Consider the following 25,115-nt stretch of genomic DNA (forward strand, 5'->3'; position numbering starts at 1 on the left):
CACGTACATAATCTTTAGTGAAAGATAACTTTCAAATCTAAAAATTAATTTTAAAAAGACATAAATGAACAAAAACAAAACACTCAAAAGAAAATTCGTGGGGAAAAAAATCAAATAACAGCATGAATCAGACAATATTTTTTAGAAAGTCCATCACCAAATTCTAACTCCTGTTCTGTGATAGATGCCATAAATGACCCACAGCAATGACATCAATTAAAAGGCCTGGCCTGCTATTTTTGTCACTTATAACAGCTTTCAGCAGCACCCAAATGACAGCCAATTAAGTACTGAAGAAACAACACAAATGCATATTCTACTAACCCATTTTGTCCTTCCCACTCATTCATTCCTTATTTAAATTAAAGTACAACATACACACACACATCCTGCAAATAGACAAACAAGATTAAAACGTAGCAAACAAGATTCAACATGGCTGGCTGCTCTCTGGGATCCAATTCAATTCAATTCATCAGCCCACTCAGGTTACAATCATCTTAAAAGATTTTATTCATTTGTTTGGCCCAGTAATTAGGGGGAAAATATGACATGGGTACATAACCATGCTGTCGCTAGAAGACATCTCCCACTGCATTGCCCTTTCATAGTAATACAGGGTAGGAAAGTGTGGATGGCATTGTTTGATGGATTCAGTTTGTGAAACCATTGAGGTGACAAGCACTAGCTAATATGTTGCTAATGATGCTAATATACACCTCCAAACTACTGAGGGAGAGTTTCAGGTCTGGGCAGGAACTGAAGGCCCTTTGGGACTCAGCTAGGACACTCATCCTTCAATCTAGTACACTCCCAAACTGCACTAATGTCTGTGTGAGGCTGCAATGGGAAAACTCTCAGCAGAGTACAGGGAAGAATATTACTCATACTTAGCTATTTATCTATTTCTGAGACCGCGTCTTCCTACCTTTATCTAGGTTTGTCTTGAACTCAGATGCTCCTACTTCTGCCTCCCAAATAACTAGATTATAGGCATATGACATGATAATATGCTCCCAAGTATTTGTTTATACGGGTGCCAGGGCTTGAACTCAGGGCCTGGGCATTGTCCTTGAGCTTCTTTATTCTCAATACTAGTGCTATCAGAACTCCACTTCTGGCTTGATTAGAGTCTCATAGACCTTCCTGCCCTGGCTGGCATTGAACTGCAATTCTTAGCTCTTAGCCTTCTGTCCTGAATAGCTAGGATTATGGGTACACGCCGCTGATACCCAGCATATATTCCCAATTATTTATGGCTCAATGAAGGCTAAGGACTCTAAAGTACCTAGATTTTTGATTGATTTCTGAGTGTTGAAGAATTTTTTCTTCCCTGATGATTGGAAAGTTGAATGCTAGGTTATCTTATAATCCATATTTTGTTTTGTTGGCTTGGATTTTGTTTTAAGACAGAACTTCTCTGCCCAGGCTGGCCCTAAATTTATACTTCTCCTGCTTCTGCCTTCTGAGTGCTGGAGTATCAGACCTGTGCCAATAGCTACAATGCCCAAATTTTTAATAGTTCAATTCTGGTAAATGTTCTAATGGCTACTTTCTTTTACTTATTCAAATGGTTACTTTCAAAATACTCAATTTTTTGCTTCTGTTATGCAATCATGTCTTTACGGAGAAGTTAAAACTTAACTTTCATTTAGTGAAAGAAAATTAATGCAACTAAAATCCTAACATCCCTCAATTCAAACTTGTCTAGTTGTTAATAAGTGAAAATTCAGGATGCAGCTTAGGTACGGGGCATGAATCTTGAAATGAAAACAACTACACATGATTTTAAATGACTGGGCTTAGAATTTTTGAGGTCTAAGAAGAAAAAGAGGAGAAGCAGGAGAAAGAGAACAGGAAGAGTGGGATTAACAGTAGTCATTTTGCTTTAAAGGGTGGGGAAAGATGCAAATCAAAGTGAAGTGAAAGACTTCTAAATACAGTGATTCCCCAGGCCTACAATATACTGAAATGACAGTAGTTATCTTTGCTTTCGTGTTTTTAACTGTTCTTCTAAGTGCTGTTCTGAGAACCCCCACATTTGCAGTAGAATATTCATGAACTTGAATTTGGAACTGCTAGTCCTCCTGGTCCTGTATCTTTCTCTATAAATAATAGGACAAACATAAATGATTAAAGCGAAGCAACCAGAAACCTGATATCACCGGCCTTTCCTGGGATCAAATTCATTTATCAGCACAATAAGCCACTGACCTCAAGTTCCCAGGACCTAGCCACTTCAATGATTAATTGATCTGCTTTCTCATTTCACTCTTTCAATTTGAAGGAGGAAAAAAAATGTAAAAATATCTTCAATGAATTGGCCTATAATCAAGTGACCTATACTTCCATGAAGGAAGTATAGTAAAGGTGGTGGAAAATATCAGCATCCCTTTTACAAATCTAAGGGTCAACTGGAAACCATAGCTTTCCTTAGCTATCTCCTTCACTTAACTGGTTACTACAAATTTAATTTCTCTCCCTAAAATTCTCCATATTATCAGACCTCAAAAGTTGTACAGATACCTTATGTATCTATGACATACAAACCCTCAGCTTAATTTTGTGTTCTAAAATCTATGTGCCAGTGATTGTATATAGGGATTCCCTTCTTATATCCTTGTTTGTTTAACATGACATTTGAAATTTGATGTAAAAATCAATGTTAATAAATTCTTTAATAAAAAAGTACAGATACCTATTGAGAGTAGATGCTGGGTTCCTATAGAGGAATAATAATAATGATGTTTAAAACAATAATAATATACAATAATAATAAAATAGTAACATTTTAAAATCATAGTCATCACCTGAACAGCCTAATACTGAGTTAGACATCATTTTATAATATTAATGTTATAATATTAACAAAAGCGTATGAATATTTCTTCATTGAATTTCACACTCCCACCCCAAGTACCCTTCTCACCCCCAACCCCTGGGGAAATTTCTCTTTATCAATGACATGTTTAGATGTCATTCTTTCTATTTGTGAGGATTTGTGAAAGAGGCCTAGAATTAGATGATTTTAATGAAAGGGCTACAACTTCAAAGTTTCTGTCATTTTTAATGGAGTTTTCAGAGATGGAGAACTAAAGTAGAAAATCCTTTTGTCCTTGTGTCTAGCTGAATATTTCTTTTTTATTTGGCCAATCTTGGCTTGAGCTCAAAGCCTGAGCACTGTCCCTGGATTTTCTCAAGGCTAGGGCTCTACCACTTGAGCCTTAGCACCACTTCTGGCTTTTTGCTACTTATGTGGTACTGAGGAATTGAACCCGGGTCTTCGTGCATGCTAGGCAAGCACTCTACCACTAGGCCAAACTCCCGGCCCGAGCTCTACCACTTTTGAGCCTCAACACCACTTCCGGTTTTTTCTATGTATGTGGTACCAAGGAATTGAACCTGGGTCTTCATGCATGCTAGGCAAGTACTTTATCATTTAGCTAAACTCCTGTCCCTGTATTTAGCTGAGTATTTCTATAAAATATAGGTCGTGTGCCCTAGCCTGGAATTTTGTTGAGTAACTGAAAAATCTGGGCAGGAAAAGAGGTTACTCAGAAGGCCCAAGGAAAAATTTATTTCTTTTTAAATTTAATAAATCAACAAATGCTTTCAAGAGCATTTTGTGAACTTGTAACTATCTCCCATATTTCATATTTTTATTAGATTAGGATCTATTTTGTTTTCTTCAAGTGAAAACCCCTCCAATTCACATTCTATTTTACATTATGTATTTATACACGATTGAGTTTCCTTCTCAGTGAACATTTGCTCCAGTTGTTAATATCAGTTGTTTTTAGGGGACATTTAAAAATATACGCTAAGTATAACATTAAAAATAATCAGCTTTTATTAAGAATCTGATATCTGGGAGGGGAGGGAAATGGGGACCATATCATGACAAAGGGTATTAACGTTTGTGAAGTAATCCACCTTCTATTTGGTGAATATAATTACAATAAAAAAATAAATATAAAAAAAGAATCTGATATCTGAATGAGAAATAGTTAATTTGGTCATCATTAGTAGTAACAAAGTTCTATAAATTAGTTCTTATTGTTAATTTTAAGCTTAGAACTGTCTTGTTACTAGAAGTCTTGAGGGAAAAGTCCAGGAAGAATATTGAGGATCTAAAGATCAGAATGTGGTAGAGTGCTTGTCTAGCATGCACGAAGCCCTGGGTTCAATTCCTCAGTACTACACACACAGAAAAAGCCAGAAATTGTGCTGTGCCTCCAAGTGATAAAGTTCTAGCCTTGAGAAAGCTCAAGGGCAGTGCACAGGCCCTGAGTTCAAGACCCAGGACTGGCAAAAAGAAAAAAAGAAGAAATTCCAGATATGTCTGGTGATAGCACCACATAACACATATTATTTCATATAATTTTTCTCACTTTTTAGCTCTAATTATCACATTAAGAAAAGTAGCACCTCCATGGAGCATGATTATAGTACATTACATGAATGTATAAAACTATAGCAATGGAATCCTTTGTATAGTTAACCTATGCTAATTTAAAAAAAAGAAAATATCTTCTCATTATGGAAATTTTTCCAATTTATTTTCCTTCAGGTATAATGAGGACAACTAATAACAATAAATCAAGTTTTCTCAAAAGCATGCTACCAGAACATTTTCTAGGCACATTTGAAAGTTAAAATACAAAATTTAATTTGTTGTAGTTTATATGACCATAAGCAGCAAAGATAATTTAGCATAGAGAAGAGCCTAGAACAAAAGCAGCCCATGAAATGTACTTGCAGAAGCATAATTAAGCTGGTTTGGGAAAGGGGAGTAGTATTGTTTGATCTGGTTTTGCAGTTGAATTTGATGAATGGATGGATAGATGGATGGGTGAGTAGATAATGGATGGATGGATGGGTGAGTGGATGGACAGATTGGTGAGTGGATGGATGGATGGATGGATGGATGAATAGTATGTGGGACAGTACTGATAACAATTACAATTGTTATCCTGTAATTAGGCTCTTTCATTATTCCTGATTCTGAAACACAATGGAAGTCCAATTTTAGCTCTGAAAATATAATATCTTTACTCACAAGTAGACTGACATATATAGACATCATTCAACCAATACCTATTGATCACACAGTTAGTGCTAAGCACAATTCTAGGGACTATTGACAACACAGTCAATAAGGCAGACATTGCCCGAGCCCCAGTGACAGTTTGGCTCTGACAGTTCCTATGCAGAGTCCCATTATACTTACATAAAAGAGAGAACATGAGTGATAAAAGTAGAGCCATTCTGGTTTAACTAGTGGTACAGAATTCAGAGTCCTCTCCATTCCCGCTCCCTTCTCTCATCTGAAACTCAGTACAATGACATAAGATTACTGTCTTTGTCCGTGTCACTCAGTTTGTCATCTCCATGATTAGGAGGCCTCACTGTCCACCAGAGAGGTTGGACTCAATTCCAGAAAAATACCTGTTCACAATTTTCATTTAAAAGGCAATGAGAATTGCATACATTATTAGAATTTTGGAATACATTAGTCTTACCATCAATCCAATCCGCTGAGTGCCCTCTGCATAGAAAACACTGAAAATATAAAATGAAAATATTTTCACTACCTAATGATACAATACATTGTTTACTATAGTAGAAATACTTGACAGTGTGCAGACATGAAGGCTTCCTGAAGGAAGTGACATTTGTACATATTTTACTAGCTGATTGTTAGGAATTAACTAGTTCAGGAATTGTAAACTCAAATTCTTTCAAAGGAACAGGTGAATGGCACAAATGTGCACATCCAGCAAATGGTATGCCTGAAAGGCATTTGACAGTCTAAGGCTGACTGTGGGGCGTCTTATAGCCTCAAGGAATTCAATCCAAACTTTAAATATTTCTGCAGTGGACTAACAGAAGAAGTCTGCAGCCAAAGACAACAGAAGGGCTGACAGGAGGCTGCTATGACTCAGTCAGGAGGAAGAGCAGAGCAAGGACCTTGAGACAGGAAGGAACCCATCTGTTTTGATGAGCTGAAAGAGAAACATTATGGGTAAAGACAGAGTCCAAAGGATTGTGAGTTGTTCCCACAAGAGATGAGGGAAAAGGAGCATCTCATTCCGGGCCTCAGCAGCCCTGCAGGTAAGGGCTTGTCCTACTCAGCACGTAAGGGTCTTTATTCCCAAGTAACTCTAGGTACATTGAAAGATTCGAGAGAAGTGAAGTAATGCGCTTACATATTCTTATCACACTGGGCAGCACTGTTATGATGAGCTACCAACAGATCACTTAGCAAGCTCTCTACCTACTCTTCAGGTGTGTGTGTGTGTGTGTGTGTGTGTGTATTACTAGCATCATTGTGCTTGCTTGCATGTAATCTTACCCCACATTCCACACCCTTAGAGACTGAACTGAACACTTTCTGACTCTGAAGAAGAAAGTACAGCATCTGTGCATTGGAAGGACTAAAAGAAGTCCCTCTTCTACCCTTTTGTCTGCTGGAAATGAGCCACATCTTTGCTTCACTTCCTTATGCCATGAAAGGCTAAACAGCCCTTGCTCTCAAGAAGCCTAAGGGACTGGCAAGAAAAATACTTAAAGCAGGAAATATTTAGCACCCTGAAGGTAGGCATGATGGTGCATGCCTGTAATTCCAGCACTTGAGAGGCTAAGGTAGGAGATCCCTGAGTTCAAGGCCAACTTGAGCTACACAGTGATTTCATGAATGGCATGTAGACCCTGTCTAAAAATAAGATAATATTAAATGGAATTAAATAAAATTAAATATAGTATAAAATAAAATGGAAAGGAATGAAATAAATATAATTAAAATGAAATGAAAAAGAATGAAATAAAATGTGATGGAAGGGAAGGAAGTATGTAAAATTCAATAAAATATCAAATAAAATAGAATGGAATGAAATAAATATAAAACGAAATTGATTGCAATGGAGATAAGAACTGAGAACAGAAACATGACCTTCCAGAAGTGGGGAAAATGATAAGGTTCCACCTGCAAACCTAAAACCTGTAGCTGGACTTGTCATTTCATTTATTATTTCTTTTTTTTTTGTTGGTCACGGGACTTGAGCTCTGAGTCTGGGCAGTCCCTGAGCTCTTTAGCTCAAGGCTACCGCCCTACGCCTTGAGCCACAGTGCCACTTCCAGTTTTTTGGAGATCAGAGTCTCATAGATTTTTTTTTTAGTGCCCGGTTTCATTCATCATTTCTAAAAAAAAAAAAAAGTATTTATTATTGGGGTATTCTCTTATGCGGATTTCTTTCATTTAACATAAATATATATGATTATACATTATGTTCATAAACTACTTGAGTTGTTAGCTCATCTATTCTTGTGATTTTTCTAGAATTAAAAAAAAGGAAGTGCAGCTCTGAGTCTGACTCAGAGTCAGCAGGTCTCCAAAACATCTATTTAAAGGTGAAAGCTTGAGGTTAGGAAAAAAATTAAGTAAGGCAGACACATTTACTTCTCCATTTAAATAAACAGTGGAAATGTCATGCTCTTGTGATTTTCCCATACAGCCAAAAATGATGTATTTGTGTTTCTATTGTCATTGTCACAAAATAAATAGAGTGAGCATTCCAATGTGAAAATTAACTTGATTCCCCCCCAACTCATTTATATACTGGTGTATTTAGGCTCAGAATGAACTTCTTCACTGTCTTTCTCTCTCTCTACAATTTGGAATAAAACATGTTTACATGGCATATATCATGTAAGTAAAACATGGGAATTAGAAGTCATTTCCTTTATGGAAATTACCTTCCTTGACAGAGGAATTGCTCCTCTTTATGACATCTCTAAATCTAAATTCAAAAGTCTCTAGATTTTAAATAAGATTTCATATTGTAGCTATTTGCCTTTGGATGTTTTGGTGCTGAAAAATTCACTGTTATGTAGAGATCATTTTATTTCTGGTCATAATCAAGAGTAGAAATTTTTGCATTAACTGATCACCTCTCCTCTCCCCTCCGCTTCCTTTACCTTCCTTCCCCTTTTGCCTCCCCCTCCACCTCATGCTGGTTCTGGAGCTTGCACCCAGGACTCTTGCTTAGCTCTTGCTTGGCTTTGCTCAAAGCTGGCTTTCTATCACTTGGAGTCACACTTCCACCATTTTTGCTGGTTAACTAGAAATAAGTTTCTCAGATTTGTCTGTTCAGGTTTTGGTTTTAACATGATACTCAGTCTCAGCCTACTGAGTAGGTAGAATCACAGTTCTTAGCCACTCATGCCTACCTTCTTTCTCCTCTTCTGAGACAGGGTCTCAATGTATTCTAGGATGACGTTGAATGTTCTATGTAGCGCAAGCTACAAAGAAATGCCAAGTGCGTGCCACAACTCCCAGCTTAGAAATTATTTTACACAAGCATTCAAGTTCTTCTGAACAACATCAAAGTCCACCTTTGAGAAAACTCATCTACCCACAATCAGTCAAAAAAGATTGGTATTATGTTGACTAATTCTTTTTCAAAATGTCACTGTAATAACTCAGACACAAGCCTAAAACATGTCAGCCTGCTTTCTCCTTGCAAGTAATAAAAATAAAAGCAAATTGGAAAAAAGAAGTTATCAGCATACTTTATTTCCTTACCTACACAGTGCTTAGCAACCAGAGTTTCTACACTGAGCCTTGTTGCAGTGACTGTCATAATTTTGAAGACACAAAATTCTAATCTTTTACAGAAAGATGTGTCAATCATTAATGCAGAAAGCATTGAATCCCCAAACTGGCAGACAAAATATATCATGCTCCACGAAAGGTTTCTACGACTGGATACATGTCAGGATCTGTAGTTAATAAGGAAAATAACAGGAACAACTGTGGAATGGCCTTAAGACTTCTAAATACATCACAGTAGTCCATTTAATTACTGCAACTACAAATTGTAACACAAAGGCACTATGTTTTTCGTTTCATTGTAAACATGCTATGGTTTTACCTATATTAGAAGCTGAAAATAATTAATAATGAAGCTGGATGCTCGTGGTCCATGCTAATAATCCTAGCTACTCTGGAGACTGAGGTTTGGAGCCTGCCCAGGTAAATAAATCTGAGAGACTCTTATCTCTAGGAACCATCAGAAAACCCGCAGTTGGGCTGTGGCTCAGATGGTAGAGCTCCAGCCTTAAATGTAAAAGTCAGGCAAATTCATGAGGCCCTAAGTTTATACCTAAGTACTGGCCCACAACAGTGAAATACCATGTATACTACAATGTCTGTGATAAGGAAGTATTTAGTGTATTCATTTATTCCAAAAAGTATTCATGAATGAATGCATTAGTGGTAATTTTCAACTGACAAATCTTCTGATATGACTTAGCTGACTATAAAGAAGAATCAAATTTTGAGGAATAACAACTAAGATAAAAGTTGTGCTTGCTGAGAATAGTGATATATGCTTCTGGTCCCCAGCACACGGGAGGCTGAGACAGATACTTCCTGGGTTCAAGAGCAACCTGGGCTAATGAGATCCTGTCCCAAAGAACAACAAAATAAACTGCCAAAAAAAGTTCTCTTTCCTTACCCTTTATTTGACAATAACCTTAACCTTAAAGTAAGTCCTAGGAGATAGAAGTTGTAGAGTGGGAAGAGCAAAAGCACGAGCTTTGAGTCCCACACCTACCTCCAAGTAGAAAGTCCTAGCTGATAGGCAGATACAGAATTCCTCCCACCCCACAAACCAGACATTGGTGCCTCACGCCTGTAATCCTAGCTTCTCGGGAGGCTGAAATCTTAGGATCACAGTTCCAAGTCAGCCCAAGCAGAAAAATTCCTGAGACTTCTATTTACAATTGACCAGGAAAATGTTGGAAATAGAAGTATGGCTCAAGTGGAGGAACATTCACCATCAGTGGAAAAAAGCCAAGTGACAGTGCAAGGCTTTTGGTTTCAGCCCCAGTATTGTCATGCGCACACGCACACACACACTTCCTAAAGAACTAGATAGAGTACTAAGTTCACATCCCTGAGAGTAGATAGATGTTGAGCGAAGAGTTCACCCAGAACCTACGGGTAGATGGAAGGTGAGAATGTGACTCAGAATATATCTTGCAGCTTGCAAGATACATCAAAATCCACTGAGGGAAAGCAGAGGCTGCCCTTTGGGGAAGGTATTTCCTATCCCCAAAAGACTTAGGTCAATGACTCTCTGATTTGGGGCATGAAAGTTAAAACTCATTTGCTGACATCAAATTGCACTCAGGGTCTTGATAAACAGGAGAAGTAGGATGAATGGTGTGACTTCAAAATTCATGTCCATCTGGAACTGTATTTGGAAATAAGGTCTCTAAATTTATAATTAATGGAGATGAACTCAGATTGAAAGAGAATGGGCCATAGGGCCAGTATCACTGATATTTTTACAGGAAGTAGAGGGCCCACAAAGGTAGCTAGACACATAAGAAAGACAACCATGGCAAGACTGATAAGAGGTGGAGTGGCGCTGCTACCAGAGCTTGAATGCTATCAGTCGTGTGAGTTTCTGAAGATTGTTGTAACAAAATCAGCAGTGGTGGAAGCCGTGAAGGCCCAAGCATGCCTGACAGCCCTCAGCAAAAGTTCCTTCTTAAAGCCTGAGGTATAGTATGCCCTGCCAACCTCTCAGTACTGCGTTTCTACCCATCTAGAAAAGAGGGAAAGTATGTTTTTGTTTTTTAAACCACCTAGCTTGTAGTTCTTTGGTACAGCATGCCTGGGAAACTCAAACAATGAGTCAAATTCAACCCCCTTAGCTTCCCATTGAAAAACTGATTATGGGGATCTGACTAGAGTTGACCAATTTCTCACCACTCCTAAGAGTGTATTTATTGTACCTCACAAAGACAACAACTTGTGTGGGAGTCCAGAAATAAGTGCTAAGCACTTTTCTAAGATGCTACACTGATTCGCCCTTTCTGCCTCCTACAATTTCCCATCTCCATAGCCCAACATTCCGTGCACAAATCTTTCCCTCCTGAGCCCACATTCCCCCAACAAAAGAACACTCTCATTCCCCAAGTCCAACCAGATGTCTCCCCAAATCTCATAGCACTTCCTTCATATTTCATATTTCTTATTCTACTTGGAATCATTTGGTTCCACAAGTTAATCTCCTTCATTACCCTAGAGCCCTTTGGGCAAGTGAACAAGTCTCATACATTTTTCTCATCGACCACAGTATCTAGGCTCAGTGCCTTAAATGCAGTGGTTACCCAAAAAATACTTACTGAGTTTATCACTGTATTTCTGCCTGGCCTGTTCTTTGGAGAAGAGATGCATGGCTCTGATCTAACATTTCAGAGATACATACAAGTATAATGGAGAGGCACGACACAAGTAAAGAAAGAAAACCACAGCTACAAAGTTTAAATGGATATTCATGTGTGTATGTGTACAAACTACCTGCATATGCTTAAATTGACAGAAAACTTCAGCCCTCGTTAATATCATACTGACTAGAGGGTAATTATAAATCTATTATTTATGACCTTACACTAGCATTTTCAAAAAAAAAACCTCAAGAAATGAGAAACAGGGAGAAGAGAGCTTGAAGACAGTCGTTTTAGATTCTCCTAGTGAGCTTGCTGAGAGATACTGAGCTTCTCTTCTTTTACACGTGTAAAAGACTTGTATTATCTTTCTAGGAATTGCACGTTAGCCATCCCTGTCCTTCTAAGGACAGATGAATGACCTGTATGTGAAGGTGGGTTGCCTGCGTTTCTGCTCTCCGGGGGGCCTCTATTTGAGCCACATGGGATTTCTTCCCACCACCCAGAACTATAGCCCACACTCTGCCACCTTCCTCCTTTCATTTGGGAGAAACACATGGGAAGGGATGCCCCCATAGAGACTTAGGCAGAACCTATGGTGGCATTGGTTTGGCTAATCTAGAGGTGGAACTCCTTTGCCTTATCTACCCGGATTTTTAGGATTTGGGGGAAAGAAGTTCACATGGCTGTGCAGCAGTGATTTTTGTTTGGGAAATGCAATTTTAAATTTTGCCCTGTGTGTTGACAAAGTCAAGGGCTTTTGCCCTTGGGAGTGTTGGATGCCCTGGAGAATCTATATCCTGCAGTCTAGGAAACTCTGGCTTGCCTAGCTACAGAATGAGAGACTCAGAAATGCAGCTGGAGAGAGCACTGATAAAGCAGGGATGAGCTTTTCAGTCCCTACAGATGCTCACATTCTGCAATGATGGTTGCCATTGCAATAACCTAGGACAGTTGACTCTGGCTTAGGTGAAAGGCTTTGGAAGAGTAAAGGCCGGAAGTCAAAAGCATGATGACAAACACAGATAATTTAAACAAGGTAACTTAAAGGATATATCTAATTAAATTAAGTAAATCAAATCCCAGGCACTTTCATTCTAAAACTCTATATCCATTAAATCTAATTACATCCCCCTCTCATGGCTTTGGCTTTAAATAGATGTTAGAATGATCACATTGAATTCTGGCTCCCTAGTCACCTACAAAATGTTTTGTTATAAAGGTGCAGCTATTATGCAACTGCAGCTGCTATCCACAGTGTCTCTCGTGACATCCCCCCAGGCCCATGGGGGTATACCAGCTGTCTAAATAAATGAATTTTATTTTATTTCTTTATGCTGGTACAAGGACCTGACGTTGGGGCTTTTTTTCTTTCCTCAAAGCTAGTGCTCTATTATTTAAGCCACATTTCAATTTCTGTTTTGTGCTGCCTAACTAGAGTTAAGAATCTCTTGAACCTTTTTGCCAAGGTTGGCTTTGAACCTGATTTTCAGATCAGTTCCCTAAGGAGCTAGAATTACAGGCATAAGTCATTAATACCCTGCTTATATGAATTCATTTTAAAATTCTAAGTTGCTTTGGTAATTTTTGCCAGTTTGTTACCACCTCTTTCTACCCCAGAGATTTATATGTGTATGGTTTTCAGACTTGCCAAGAAAACAGCAACCTATATTTATAATCCATTTATCTCCTGCCATCTGAACCTACCAGCCCAGCTCACAATGCTCATTATAACAACAGCACCCATGAGGCAGAGAGGGCATTCCACTGCCTGTCTTAGGTGCCCATGCAAATAAATCTGGTAAAATCATTATCTGAGCACTTGAAGCCCTTCAAGGCCAAACCAGTCCCATCATTGTCTTCCTTCAATTCTCTGGACAGTTATTCACCTCGTTTATTAGAAGAGATAAACAACTGTTGTCAGATGGTGATTCTACTACTTTGGTGGACATAGATTTGTCCAGACTGAAGATCCCCAAGTCAATGCAATGGAACTGAAATAAATAAATAAATAAATAAATATTGTAGCTAATTTGTTACACATGTTAGATTTTATAAGTAGATTCTATAAAACTTTCAAGTTAGGAATGTCATTACAAATAGTGAAAATAAGCTCTCTCGCTATGCAATTCTGCTTCTGAGCAGTATAAAATATGCATTTGGAAATTATTGTTACTATTTCATTATGCATAGGAAAAGATTTTTTTCTCTGTCTTTTTAGAGAGCTGAATCTTAAAATTCTACTTGAGTCATTTACATTAGGAAATACAGTGGTCAAATTCCCAGGAGAATATCAAGCCAAGAATAATGCCTAGGCTAGAATGAGATTAGGGAAATATTGAGCCAATAATAATATCTAGGGATCAGTGGTAAGGTGTTCACCTAACATGCTCACAGCTGGGTTCTATCCCTAGCACCAAAGAAAAAGAAATAGGAAGGAAGGAAGGAAGGAAGGAAGGAAGGAAGGAAGGAAGGAAGGAAGGAAGGAAGGAAGGAAGGAAAGGGAAGGGAGAAGAGGGATGAGGGGAGGGAGGGAAAGAGAGAAGGAAAAAGAAGCATAATTATCTGAACACTTCTATGCATTTCAGATTAATTCTAGATCAATTCAAGTTTCCACCTTGGGAACAAAAGAGAGTCATGACACCTATTCTACAGGGACCTGGAATACTAGCGAAATGCAGGTTAACCAAGAGGATGAATGAACATGAGGACAGTCTAAATGGGGTGGGTATCAACCACAGGATTCATCTGTAGAGATACTGTTGTTTTACATTCACAACTCCTTTTAAAGCTAATCTGGCTAGTCACCACATGTATAAAGATAGATTCTAAGTAGTGGTGAGATCACTGAAGGTAAGTAACTTCAGAGACAATGTCTTTAGATGTTTCTGAGGTTTGATCTCAGGATCTTGCACTTACTCAATAGCTTGAGTTATGCCTACAAGCCCATTTTGGTTTGGGGATGATTCTTTTTTTTCTTTCTTTCTTTTTTAAAATGTTGTCAAAATGATGTACAGAGGGGTTACAATTATATATGGAAGGTAATGAATACATTTCTTGTCAAACATCATTACCCTCATTTTTCACCCACTCTCCCTCCTCCCTCCCCCACCCAAACTGTAAAGTTCATTTCCAGAATTTTGTCATGTGAGTATCACAGTGACATTGGTTCATCCTTTGTCCTTTGTCTCATCATTTTGTTGTTTCCCTTCCCCTTCCCCTTCCCATATATAAAAGTCACAGGCTACCAAAATACAATGATAATGGGATAAACCAAAGGAGAAAAAAACAAAGAACTAACACTGTACATTAACAATAACAACAACAAACCCTCTGTTTCCATATCTTAAAGTTCAGCATCATCTTATATGGTCTTACGTACATAGCTATTGAGATATTGTGATCCTTTTCTGGACATATACTAGACATATATCCTAGATATATACTAATTATTACAAATGAGAGAAAGCATGGAGCCTATGTTTCTCTGGATCTGGTTACTATATTAAATAATTTCGAAGTCTTTCATTTCCTTATAATTGGAACGATGGAAGCATAGAATTCCCTTGTGTACGTATACCACATTTTCTTGATCCATTCATCTACTGATTGGCATCTGGGTTGGTTATGGAACCATAACCATGGCTCTATTTGGAACCATATCTTAGCTATCATATATCATGCTGCAACAAACATAGTTTTGCTGGTGCTGGGCTTGAACTCAGGGTCTAGGTGCTGTCCTTGAACTTCTGTTCAAGGCTAGTACTCTACCATTGAGCCATAGATCCACTTCTGGCTTTTTTGGTGGTTAACTGGTGGGAAGAGTCTCTCAGACTTTCCATCCAGGGCTGGCTTTGAACCATGATCCTCATCTCAGCTTCCTGAGTAGGTAGGATTACAGGTATGGGCCATTAGAACCTGCTTTGGGTAATTTTTGAGGTACAGTCCCTGGCTATTTGGGTGGGGCTGGCTGGATTCATGGTTCTTCTGTTTACACATCTTGCATATTTAGGATCACCCCTCCATGCTTTTGTTGTGGACCTGTCTGGCTTCAGAGAGTCTCCCAATCTCAGCTTCCCAAGCAGTGAATTCTACAGGCATGAGCCACACATCAGGATTGAATAGCAAGCTTTTCTATCTAGCCCCCCCCCAATGGGAAGTCCAGAAGCCAAGGACTTTTACTAACTTCAGGGGACACAGACTCAGCTATTCAGTTGGAAACTTACTTTTAAGGAGGAATGAAGAGTTACTGATAGGTGAAAGCCTGTGTCTACAGCACATTCCTGATGAGATGTTCTGAGAAGCTTTGTGAAGATCTAGACAGGCAGAAGTAGACATAGAGATGTGACAGAGAGGGGAGAGAAGGCTAAAAAGATAAAATAAGTTTTTTTAAAGAGGGAGATGGCTGAAGTGATTGAGCTTTTACTAATCAAAGAGTCATATTTAGGAGCTTGCAAGCATGTCTATAGATTTATTCTACTTTGGGGCTGAGGGAAAAAAAAAAACTTGTCCTAAAGTGTGAATACACAATTTCACATGCTATTTTATGATGCCAGATTTGATAGTATACCAAAGGTATACCTGAAAATAGCAATAGGCCAACGTGCCAGTTGGAAGGATCCAGCAGCTATTCATTAAATAAAACAAAACAAACTAAGCAAAAAGGATATACTTTCAAATGAGACATGAGATATCAAAACAGGAGTTGATCGTATTTTATGCATCCAGTCATGCGCAGGAGAATTAGAACTGGCCTTAATCTCTCTTCATAGGCTATTATCTAAATTCACAACTGAATAGTAATAGATCTTCCTCACCAAGTCTAAATGAGCTGTCCAGGGAGTTGATTCATGCTTTTTTTTTTTCTTTAACCTAATATTTTCTTAGAGAAAAATTGTGAATATTTTAGCAATGTTGGCTTTCTAGTGAACCTTCATTGAGCTCAGCCTTGAGTCTGGCAACTTAGGCACAGCAGTCTTGATTGACTTTTAGTTTTATGTCTGAGTCATCTTACCCTTCCCAGTATGATATTTGTTAGTGGTTGAGTCATTTAGAGGGATGCTGATAATTCACTCAGCCTTAGGCAGGCATAAGCAATGAGCCACCCATCAAGTGCAGAACCCAGAGAAGGAAAACAAAGGCTTCTTTGTTAGGAGATGCATGCTGTTACCTGTGAATTCTGGATGCACACCACTGATCAACAGTTGCCTGTTGGTAAAAGTTTGAAAAAGATCAAGATTAGGAAACTCTCACATAAAGCTATGATTTTTTTAAATCCAAGTAATGGATTTTGTTACAACTTGTCCATATAGTATACTTTGATCATAGTTATCACACACACGCACACACACACACACATACACGCGATTATCTTTATTTATCCCCAATCCTCCTTTTTGCTAACATGGCCCCTTCTAGTCTCATAATCTTTTTGTTTTCTTGCCAGTCCTGGGCTTGAGCTGAGGGCCTGAGCACTCTCCTTGGACTTTCTCAAAGCTAGAGTTCTACCAGTTGAGCCTCAGCACCACTTACAGCTTTTTTCCTATAAATGTAGTACCGAAGAATTGAACCCGGGTCTTCGTGCATGCCAGGCAAGCACTCTACAATTAGGCTAAACTCCCGGTCCCTCATAATCTTTTTTCCTGTCTTTCTCTCTTTTTTCCCCCCACATTTTGTTCTGTGTTGTGGTACAGGGGATTGAATGCAGGGCCTAGGAACTGTCCCTGGGCTTTTTTCTCAAGGCAAGTGCTCTACCACTTGAGCCACAGCGGTACTTCCGGCTTTTTCTGTGTGTACATGGTACTGAGGAATCAAACAGGGGTCTTTGTGCACGTTAGGCAAGCACTCTATCACTAGGCCATACTCTTCACCTCCACTCCACCTTGCTTTTTCAGACAACGTTTCACTGTGTAATCTAGCCCAACCTTGAACTCATGATCTTCTTATATCAGCCTTCTGAATGCTTGGATTGAAAGCATGCCCCCACCAAGTCCACTGAGTTAATATTTCTTAGAATTGTTTTTCTTCTTCAATTTCACTTTGTCTTTTTCTTTGCATTCACTGCCACTTGCACTGAACTAGTCATCTCAGGTGTAACTTGAACTTCTATTCTAAAAACATACCTCTTCACAGCAGACCTTTGAACATGGAAGTCTCATTTCATAGGCATCACAAACTTTTTTTCTTTTCTTTTTTTTGGGGGGGAAGGGGACCAATACTACCAATTACCCTTTACTACCAGACATACTGCAAGGATAACGCACACTATGATCCCTGGCTGTGAAGTCCCGACTTTCCAAAGCTGTCATTGTCTACGTCTAGAAAAGGATTGTTATGTGTTGGAGCTGCTCACTAGTGGTATCCTCAAGCTGAGAGCTAAGGATCAGGTAGCCCAGGCAGGAAAACTCTCTAAGAACCTTATCTCTAATCTACCACGGAACAAGCCAGGAGTGAACATATGGCTTAGTGGCAAAGCAAAGCTAAGCAACAATTTGAGACCTTGATTTCAAAACCCAGCACCAATAGAAAGTATAATTGTAGCAAATAACCCTCAAGTAAAAGACCAGCATTATGATCATGTCTAAAAGGAAAACTGTTAAGCAAGCATTAGAGGTCACACCTGGTGATAATTGTCATGGTACCTTTTTGACATTTGACTGTGGCTTAGGTGACCACTTTGAGTGTGCAAGATTTTCTCATAGTATTAAAGCCCCAAAGAATACAGATGTGAATTGGTGAGATATGGATAATAAAGTTTGCATTTCTGCAGGTCACTAATGTCATTTTTCCTTTTATTGTTGTCATTCAACATATGCATTGCATCTTGTGAGAAGCAAGGAGCTGGATTCATTTAATTTTTTTTACTTTTTAATTACTATATGTGTGTGTGTGTGTGTGTGTGTGTGTGTGTGTGTGTGTGTGTAGATATATGGGATAGGATTGGGGATTGAACTCAGGACTTCACATTTGCTAGGCAAGCATTCTACCTGTACAAACACACCACAGCGCTTTTGCTCTTAGTTTGATTTCAGATAGAGCTTTTCATGTTTGGTCAAGTCATCACTGAACTGAACTTCCTTCCTCTGATTCTCACATAGTTAGAACTAAAGAAATGTACCAGTATGCCTGGCTTATTTTTGACCTATTGTTGAATTTTCTGAGCTAGCCTCACACCTGCCTCAGCCTCGTAAGCACCTGGAGACTATAGATGTGTACCACAACATTGGGCCTAGATTGGGTTCTAAATACATAATTGTTTCTTCATCAGAATTATTCATTATAGCCAGGAGTTTGGCCTAGTGGTAGAGTGCTTGCCTAGCATGCATGATCACCCGGATTTGATTCCTCAGTACCACATTCATAGAAAAGCTGGAAGTGGTACTGTGGCTCAAGTGGCAGAGCACTAACCTTGAGGAAAAAGCCCACGGGCAGTGTTCAGGCCCTGAGTTCAAAACCCAGGACTGGCAAAAAAAAAGTATTAATTAACAATAGAATATAATTTTCAGCACTTTCCTAACTCTAGACCAAGAAATCAAGTAAAAGAAAACAACTCTAAAGACTTCTTCAGAACTGGAAGACCTCATGTCCTTTAATTATAGCCAACTCTTAGAAATAACATTTCCCCCTAGTATGACCCAAATAGTTCACTATCTTTTATTATCTCTTAAACCCAAACTATAATTGTTGTTCAGGCTTCATTCTCTTAATTCCTCCATGCCCCAGGCTTCAGGACTGAAACTTTATTTGAAGTTCACCAGCTTGTGAGACATAAAGTGGTTCTAGTTCTATGTGGTAGCCTAAGATGACCAGATTTTCACTGTGGAAAGCCAAATGGAGCAAGTCCCTGCAGGAGCTCAGGATCTGGCAACTGGCAAAAATGAGGACATAACCTAAAAGCAGTGAGGGCCTCAGATCCCCCAAACCAAGGCCTCTTCACACAGGGAGACATGACCCCAAAGCCCTCCATTCTCAAAGCTTAGAGGAACTGGGTCAGTATTCACGGAATTTCTATCGACTTTTCTCTAACAGTGAAGGTAGTTTCAGGGCCTACCTTCCTTTTATGTCTCTTTTGAGTAGATACAAAACTATATTTTATTTGTATGTGTATTTGTGGATGAACACATTCTATCTTTAAAAGTAAAAATAAGCTCAATATTTTTTGTTCAGATGCTGCATGATTGCTAGTGATAAAACAACAGATATTAACTAAGATTCTCTTATACTCACAATAAAAGCATTACCCAAAATCTATGGTAAACACTGAGTAAAAATATTGAGATCTATTAAAATGGAAAGCAAAAGAAAGAAATTGCCTTAACTTCAACATTCACTACTAATTATATCAATTTATCACTTACTAATTATGTAAGACACCTTTAAAACAGATGATGATAAAGAAAGGCTAAAGGACAATGCTTAGATATGATCTTGTGCCAAACGCAGGACTCAGAAACAAGGACAGGGAAAGGAGACTGGGCACAATCTATTTAAGACAATTAATGTGTTTGATGTGGGAAGATTCAGATCTGGGTAGAAGGCTCCAGGCAATAAGGAACAGGTGTTATGCTAACAGATATGTTTCTCTCTTTCATTCTTTATGTCTGAAAATATTGACTGAAATCCTGTTAGGTTCCCAGCTCTCTTCTAGGAACTGTGGGTAGAAGATAGCATCTGCTTGGCAGCCAACAGACAAATAAACAAATATATAATGTCAGACAGTGATAAATGCCATGTAATAAAATAAATCGGGGGGAGATGATGGAGACTAGGCCTGGTTTTCAGTGAAGAGGATGGCTGAAGAAGGCTGCTCTAAAGAAAATAAATTCAAGCCGGGCACTGGTGGTTTATGCCTATATTCTTAGCTATTCACGAGGCTGAGATCTGAGGATCTCGGTTCAAAGCTAGCCCTGGCACAAAGTACCATGAGACTCTTATCTCCAATAAACTACCAGAAAACTGGAAATGGTTCTGTGGCAACACAGAGTGGCAGCCTTGAGCTCAGGGACAGTGCCCAGGCCCAGAGTTCAAGCCCTACAAGAGAGAGAAAGGAAAGAAAGAAAGAGAGAAAGAGAGACAGACAGACAGACAGACAGACAGAGACAGAGACAGAGAGAAGATATTTGATGAGACATTAAGGTAGAAAGAAGGTAGAATAATATGTGTGCAACTATCTGGAAGAAGTGTAAGCCTGAGAAAGAAGTAAGGACAAAGGATCTCATATAGAAAAGAACTTTATGTTTGAGACAAAATAGGCTATAGGTTTGATGGGACTGCAGTTGAAGGTTGAGAGAAGAGGAATAAGTGATTGAACAGGGGTCATGGCATGGCATTTGCAAAGTATTCTGAGTGTAATGGAAAACAATTAGAAGATTTTTATTTATTTCAGTTTTCAAGATTGCTTTGACTGCTTACATAAAATTTTTCTTCAAATACAAAGAGATCGGTTTTGAGGGTGATAAATCCTGAACTGGGTGAAAGTGGACAAAGTGAAGATAAGTTTCAAAAGCAGTGACAATAGGAGTTGCCAGCAAATCATATGAAGAGAATGATGAGGTAGCTGAACATGAGCCTGTAATCCCGTGTATGTGGGAGATGGAGGCAAGAAGATGATGAGTTCCAGGATAGCCTAGGGAAAGTTAGCAAGGCACAGTCTCAAAATTAAAAAATAAAAAAGGCAGGATGCTATTCGCTTACATCTATATTCCTAGCTACTTGGGATGCTAAGATTGGGAAGATAGTGGTTTAAGGCCAATCCAAGCAGAAAAGTTTGAGACACATTTTCAACCTTGAGCTGGATTCAATAGTGTCCACCACTCAACCTAAACTTGAAAGGACCATGATTCCAGCAGAAAAGCACTGGAGATCCCATCTCCATGAGAGGAAGTTGGAGGCAGGGGTACTGGCCTGTCATCACTGCAACAGGATTCCTAAAATAGGCAGATCACTGTTCAGGCATGCACCTGAGCAGGAAACAATGCTCTATCTTCACAACAGCCAGCAAAAAACAGGACTGGACAAACAGCCCAGCAGTGGCAGTGCCTGTTTAGCAAGAATGGTGTCCTAACTTCAAATCTCATTACTTCCAGAGCAAAGAAAATCCCTTTTAAAGCCCAGGAGTGAGACACATGTCATAGAACACTTGTCTCGCATGCATGAAGGCCTTGGGAATGAGCAAGAATAAGTCATTTAAGTTTGGAAGTAAGCATCTGAGTAATGGTAATTTACTAAAAAATTTACTAGATGCAAGAGCACAAAGCAAGACCAAGCTCAAGTTGACAGAATTGGGGTTTATTCCTGGAAGAGTGTGATGTGAAGCACCCAACAGATATCAAACATGTGTTTACCAAATCTGGAACTCAGGAGAGAAGTCAAGTCTGAATACAGATATTTAAAAGTCAGTAGGGCTTAAAGCTATGTTACATTGCCTCAATAATGAGCTTAGGAAGCAGACAGAGAGGAAATAAAGGCTGGAGGCTGAACCACTCTAACATTTAGAATATGGAAGACCAATCAAAGCTAGGAAAATGGATTGACAAGCAAGAAGCAGGGAAGCATGAAGGTGGACTCTCAGAAGCCAAGCCAAAATAAAAGTAATTTCAAAAGTGCAAGTGAGGAGCTGTGTCAAATCTATTGACAGATAAATTCAATGAAGAGAGTGGTAAGCAGTTTTCTAGTAATTGAACAACAATAGCTATGACAGAAAGGTAGGAAGAAAGGCCACCTTAAGACCTTTTGGGTGGGGTTAAGGAGGTGATAAAGAGAGAAATGGCAAATACTTACAATCCTAGCCCTAAGACTAGGAAGGAAGGCAGGAAGACTGTAAATTTGAGGCTAGATTGAATACATACAGAGATTCTGTATCATAAAGGCAAAACATACAAAAAGAAGAGGGAGAGGAAGAGAAAGACATTAGAAAGGAAGTGATACCAAATATAGATCATTCTCCTGTATAGATAAGCCTTAAAACATGCTGGTAGCTAGGAAATACATGAGACCCAGGAAGAGATTAGATTTCATTTAAGATTGAAAGTAATAAATGAGAAATGTTTCTATGCCAACCAGTATTGTCAACAAAGAGGAAGTTATGATATCATTGAGGAATGAGATACATACAAGAGCAAAGTTTATGCACAGGGTCAGTAAAAACAAGGGCTTTTTGCTTTGGATAGAGAAAGTTCTCTTTCCCCATTTTGTCAAAGGCTAAAGAACAAAGAATATAGGGACCAATTTATGGACTATTTTAGTGAATTCAGAAGTGAATTTGTTAGATTCCCCCATACTTTTTCTCCTATTCTGCTTCTGAATAGCTGAACATGAATAATTACTGGCAAAAGTTAAAGAATACACCAAGAATGTAAGTTAGTATACCAAACTCCTCAAGGTATTCATAAATCTGGCCATAAACTGTATTGCCCAAGCAGGAGTAACTTACAAAGCACTTGTGTTGGTTGATTGGTTGGTTGGTTGGTTGGTTGATTTTCAAGCAATTGCATGCACTCATCAACTTGGATCCTCAGAAGAATCCAGTGGAATAGATGGAAGCAGAAACAGAGGGCAGGGAGTTAAGTCACTTGCTCAGATTTCCCGTAGAAGCTCGCTGACAAGGAAGGTAATGAAGGTTAAATCCAGGGTGCTCTCCTTCACAGGCTCCAATAGAGATCCTAGAACTAGCAGACACAAGAGGGAAAAACCAGGAGACAGTGAGGGCAGGAATGACATTGCCCCCAAAAAGAATTGTACTTGCTATCTGATTTATGAGACTGTAATTCCTCTGTATATCAGCCGTCAGGGCAATTAAATGTTTTGGAAGAGACTCACTAATGTGTTCACATGTTTGTCCCTTTCTGTGAAATGTATAAGTGTGACATTTCAGGTATATTTTGTGATTTAGTCCCAATTGCTAAGTATTCTAGTTTCTTTCCTCTACTCTGCACTCACTCCACTCCCTGTGCTAACTATAGAGTCACAGTTTTTCGTTCAGCCTCTGGCACTGAAAGTGTGGGGGGATGGGTTGCCAACAAGGAACAATTTTTCCCTAGATCATCATTTTGCTCTCTACAGAAAATTCCAGAATGTTCCCTTTTGAAAAGTTAGTTGAAGAGTTTGCTGCTAATAAGCATGGGGGAGGAAAGTGTTAATAGAAATATGTTGGCTGGTGGCTTGTGGTTCACACCTGTAATCCTAGCTTCTAAGAAACCTGAGATCTGAGAATCATGGTTCAATGCCAGCCCAGGCAGGTAAGTCCTTGAGACTCTTATCTCCAATTAACCACTAGAAAACAGGAAGATGCACTGTGACTCAAAGAGGTACAGTACTAGCCTTGAGCTAGTGCCCAGGCTCTGAGTTCAAGACCCACGGCCAACAAACAAAAGAACGAAATATGTCAAGCCATAGTGAGCTAATAAAAAAAATTCTACGTGGATTTTGTATTTTTAAATATATTGATATAGCTATCATAGATATTTATCTTATTGAATTGTACCAAATATTAAGCATATTTAATTGTACCAAATATCCTTAGTATGATTTTTTTCAGGTTAAGTAGAAATTCACTTTCATGCTTAATTTTGTATCCTTTTTGGTTTTTGTGAAGGAGACCTTGGGCAAGTTATGTAAGTTTTCTAAACACTTGCGATGTAAATAAGTTTTCTGTTACCTAGCATGATGAATTTTGCAGCTTTTCAAGACTACCCAGTTCATTCACATAGCGTCAGAACTGGAAGTTACCAGGGAAAATCTAACCAGTGGGAATTTCCATTAAGAGCAAGACATTTTTTTTTCCTCTTTCCTTATGACTTAACCATATTGAGCATTTTGATATCATGAAAAGATTGAGAAATTCACCCTTCCCCATTCCAGTAATTTTCCTTTTCACACGCACCCATACAATGTCTTCATTTCCTGATTCTGGCCTGGACTTGAAGCAAAAACACCTGAATCTAGCCAGGAAAATTGCTATTACAACACTTTTGGCCTAACTGGGGCAGGAAATACCAATAACTTTATGCGAGCTCTTCCCTAGTGAAGAGATCACCCTAGTGCAGAAGTCTGGTGCCTTGCATCATTCTGATGAGGCTCTGATACAATCTGGATCTTTGGAACTACCTTTCCTACTCATCTTCTGAGGCTGGGTAGATACAGAATCCCCAGAATAAAATGCCAAAATAAGAGACAGTGGCAATATTATAGATACACATAGACTGAATGTAAAGACCTTGAAAAAGAACAAATAACATTTCTATTGAAATTGTGGCTCTGTCTTTCTTTAGATTTGTGAGAGTCTTGCTATGTATACAGTCCAAGTTGACCTAAAATTTTTTTATCCTCCTGCCTCAGACCCAAGTGCTGAGATTATAGGCATGAACAACCATATCATTCATTCTACTGAGAATATTGTTCAAAATACCAACTTTAAATGTCAAACATATAGAAAAAGAGTAAGCTATTCAATTAAAAAACACCCAGACAATTATAGTCTAACTCTTGAGGGAAAAGGATTATTAAATGTACAGCTTTGCTTTAAATATGTTCCTTTGTATTTGTCTTTGGCTTCCAGGTAACAAAAAAAAAAGTATGAGTTGCTTTTCCAGTGCATTATACAAAACAAAGAAATGAGGAAGAGAGAACCTTGCTGTCTGATGCATTGAAGACTATAAGCCAATTCATAAAATACACATAAATGTATAAAACAGATACGTAGCTCGCGAACTACAGCATTTTTTCCTTCAGTCACCCTTTTGCTATCTGGGTTATAAAGTTTGAAACTTAGTCTTACTCTCCAGCGTTCCCTCAAATACCAGCACCAATGTGTTTATAATTACCTCTAGCTTGCTTTTGCCTTGGGTGATTTTGAAATCTTTATTGTCTCTTGCAAT

General features: G+C 38.7%; 1 long non-coding RNA gene across 1 annotated transcript; it reads right to left on the reverse strand.

Annotated features, from left to right (window-relative positions):
* Nucleotides 1-15,492: 15,492 nt before the first annotated feature.
* LOC150059637 (uncharacterized) lies at nt 15,493-22,878 on the reverse strand. Its single transcript, XR_016536395.1, has 3 exons — nt 22,673-22,878; nt 16,412-16,449; nt 15,493-15,607 (listed from the first exon to the last, which is right to left on the reverse strand). It is a non-coding gene; the product is annotated as an uncharacterized LOC150059637 (long non-coding RNA).
* Between the last annotated feature and the right edge of the window lie 2,237 nt (nt 22,879-25,115).

The sequence above is a fragment of the Megascapheus bottae genome, chromosome 8 (genome assembly GCF_031878675.1).
Source record: "Megascapheus bottae isolate mThoBot1 chromosome 8, mThoBot2.hap1, whole genome shotgun sequence".
NCBI classification, from domain to species: domain Eukaryota; kingdom Metazoa; phylum Chordata; class Mammalia; order Rodentia; family Geomyidae; genus Megascapheus; species Megascapheus bottae.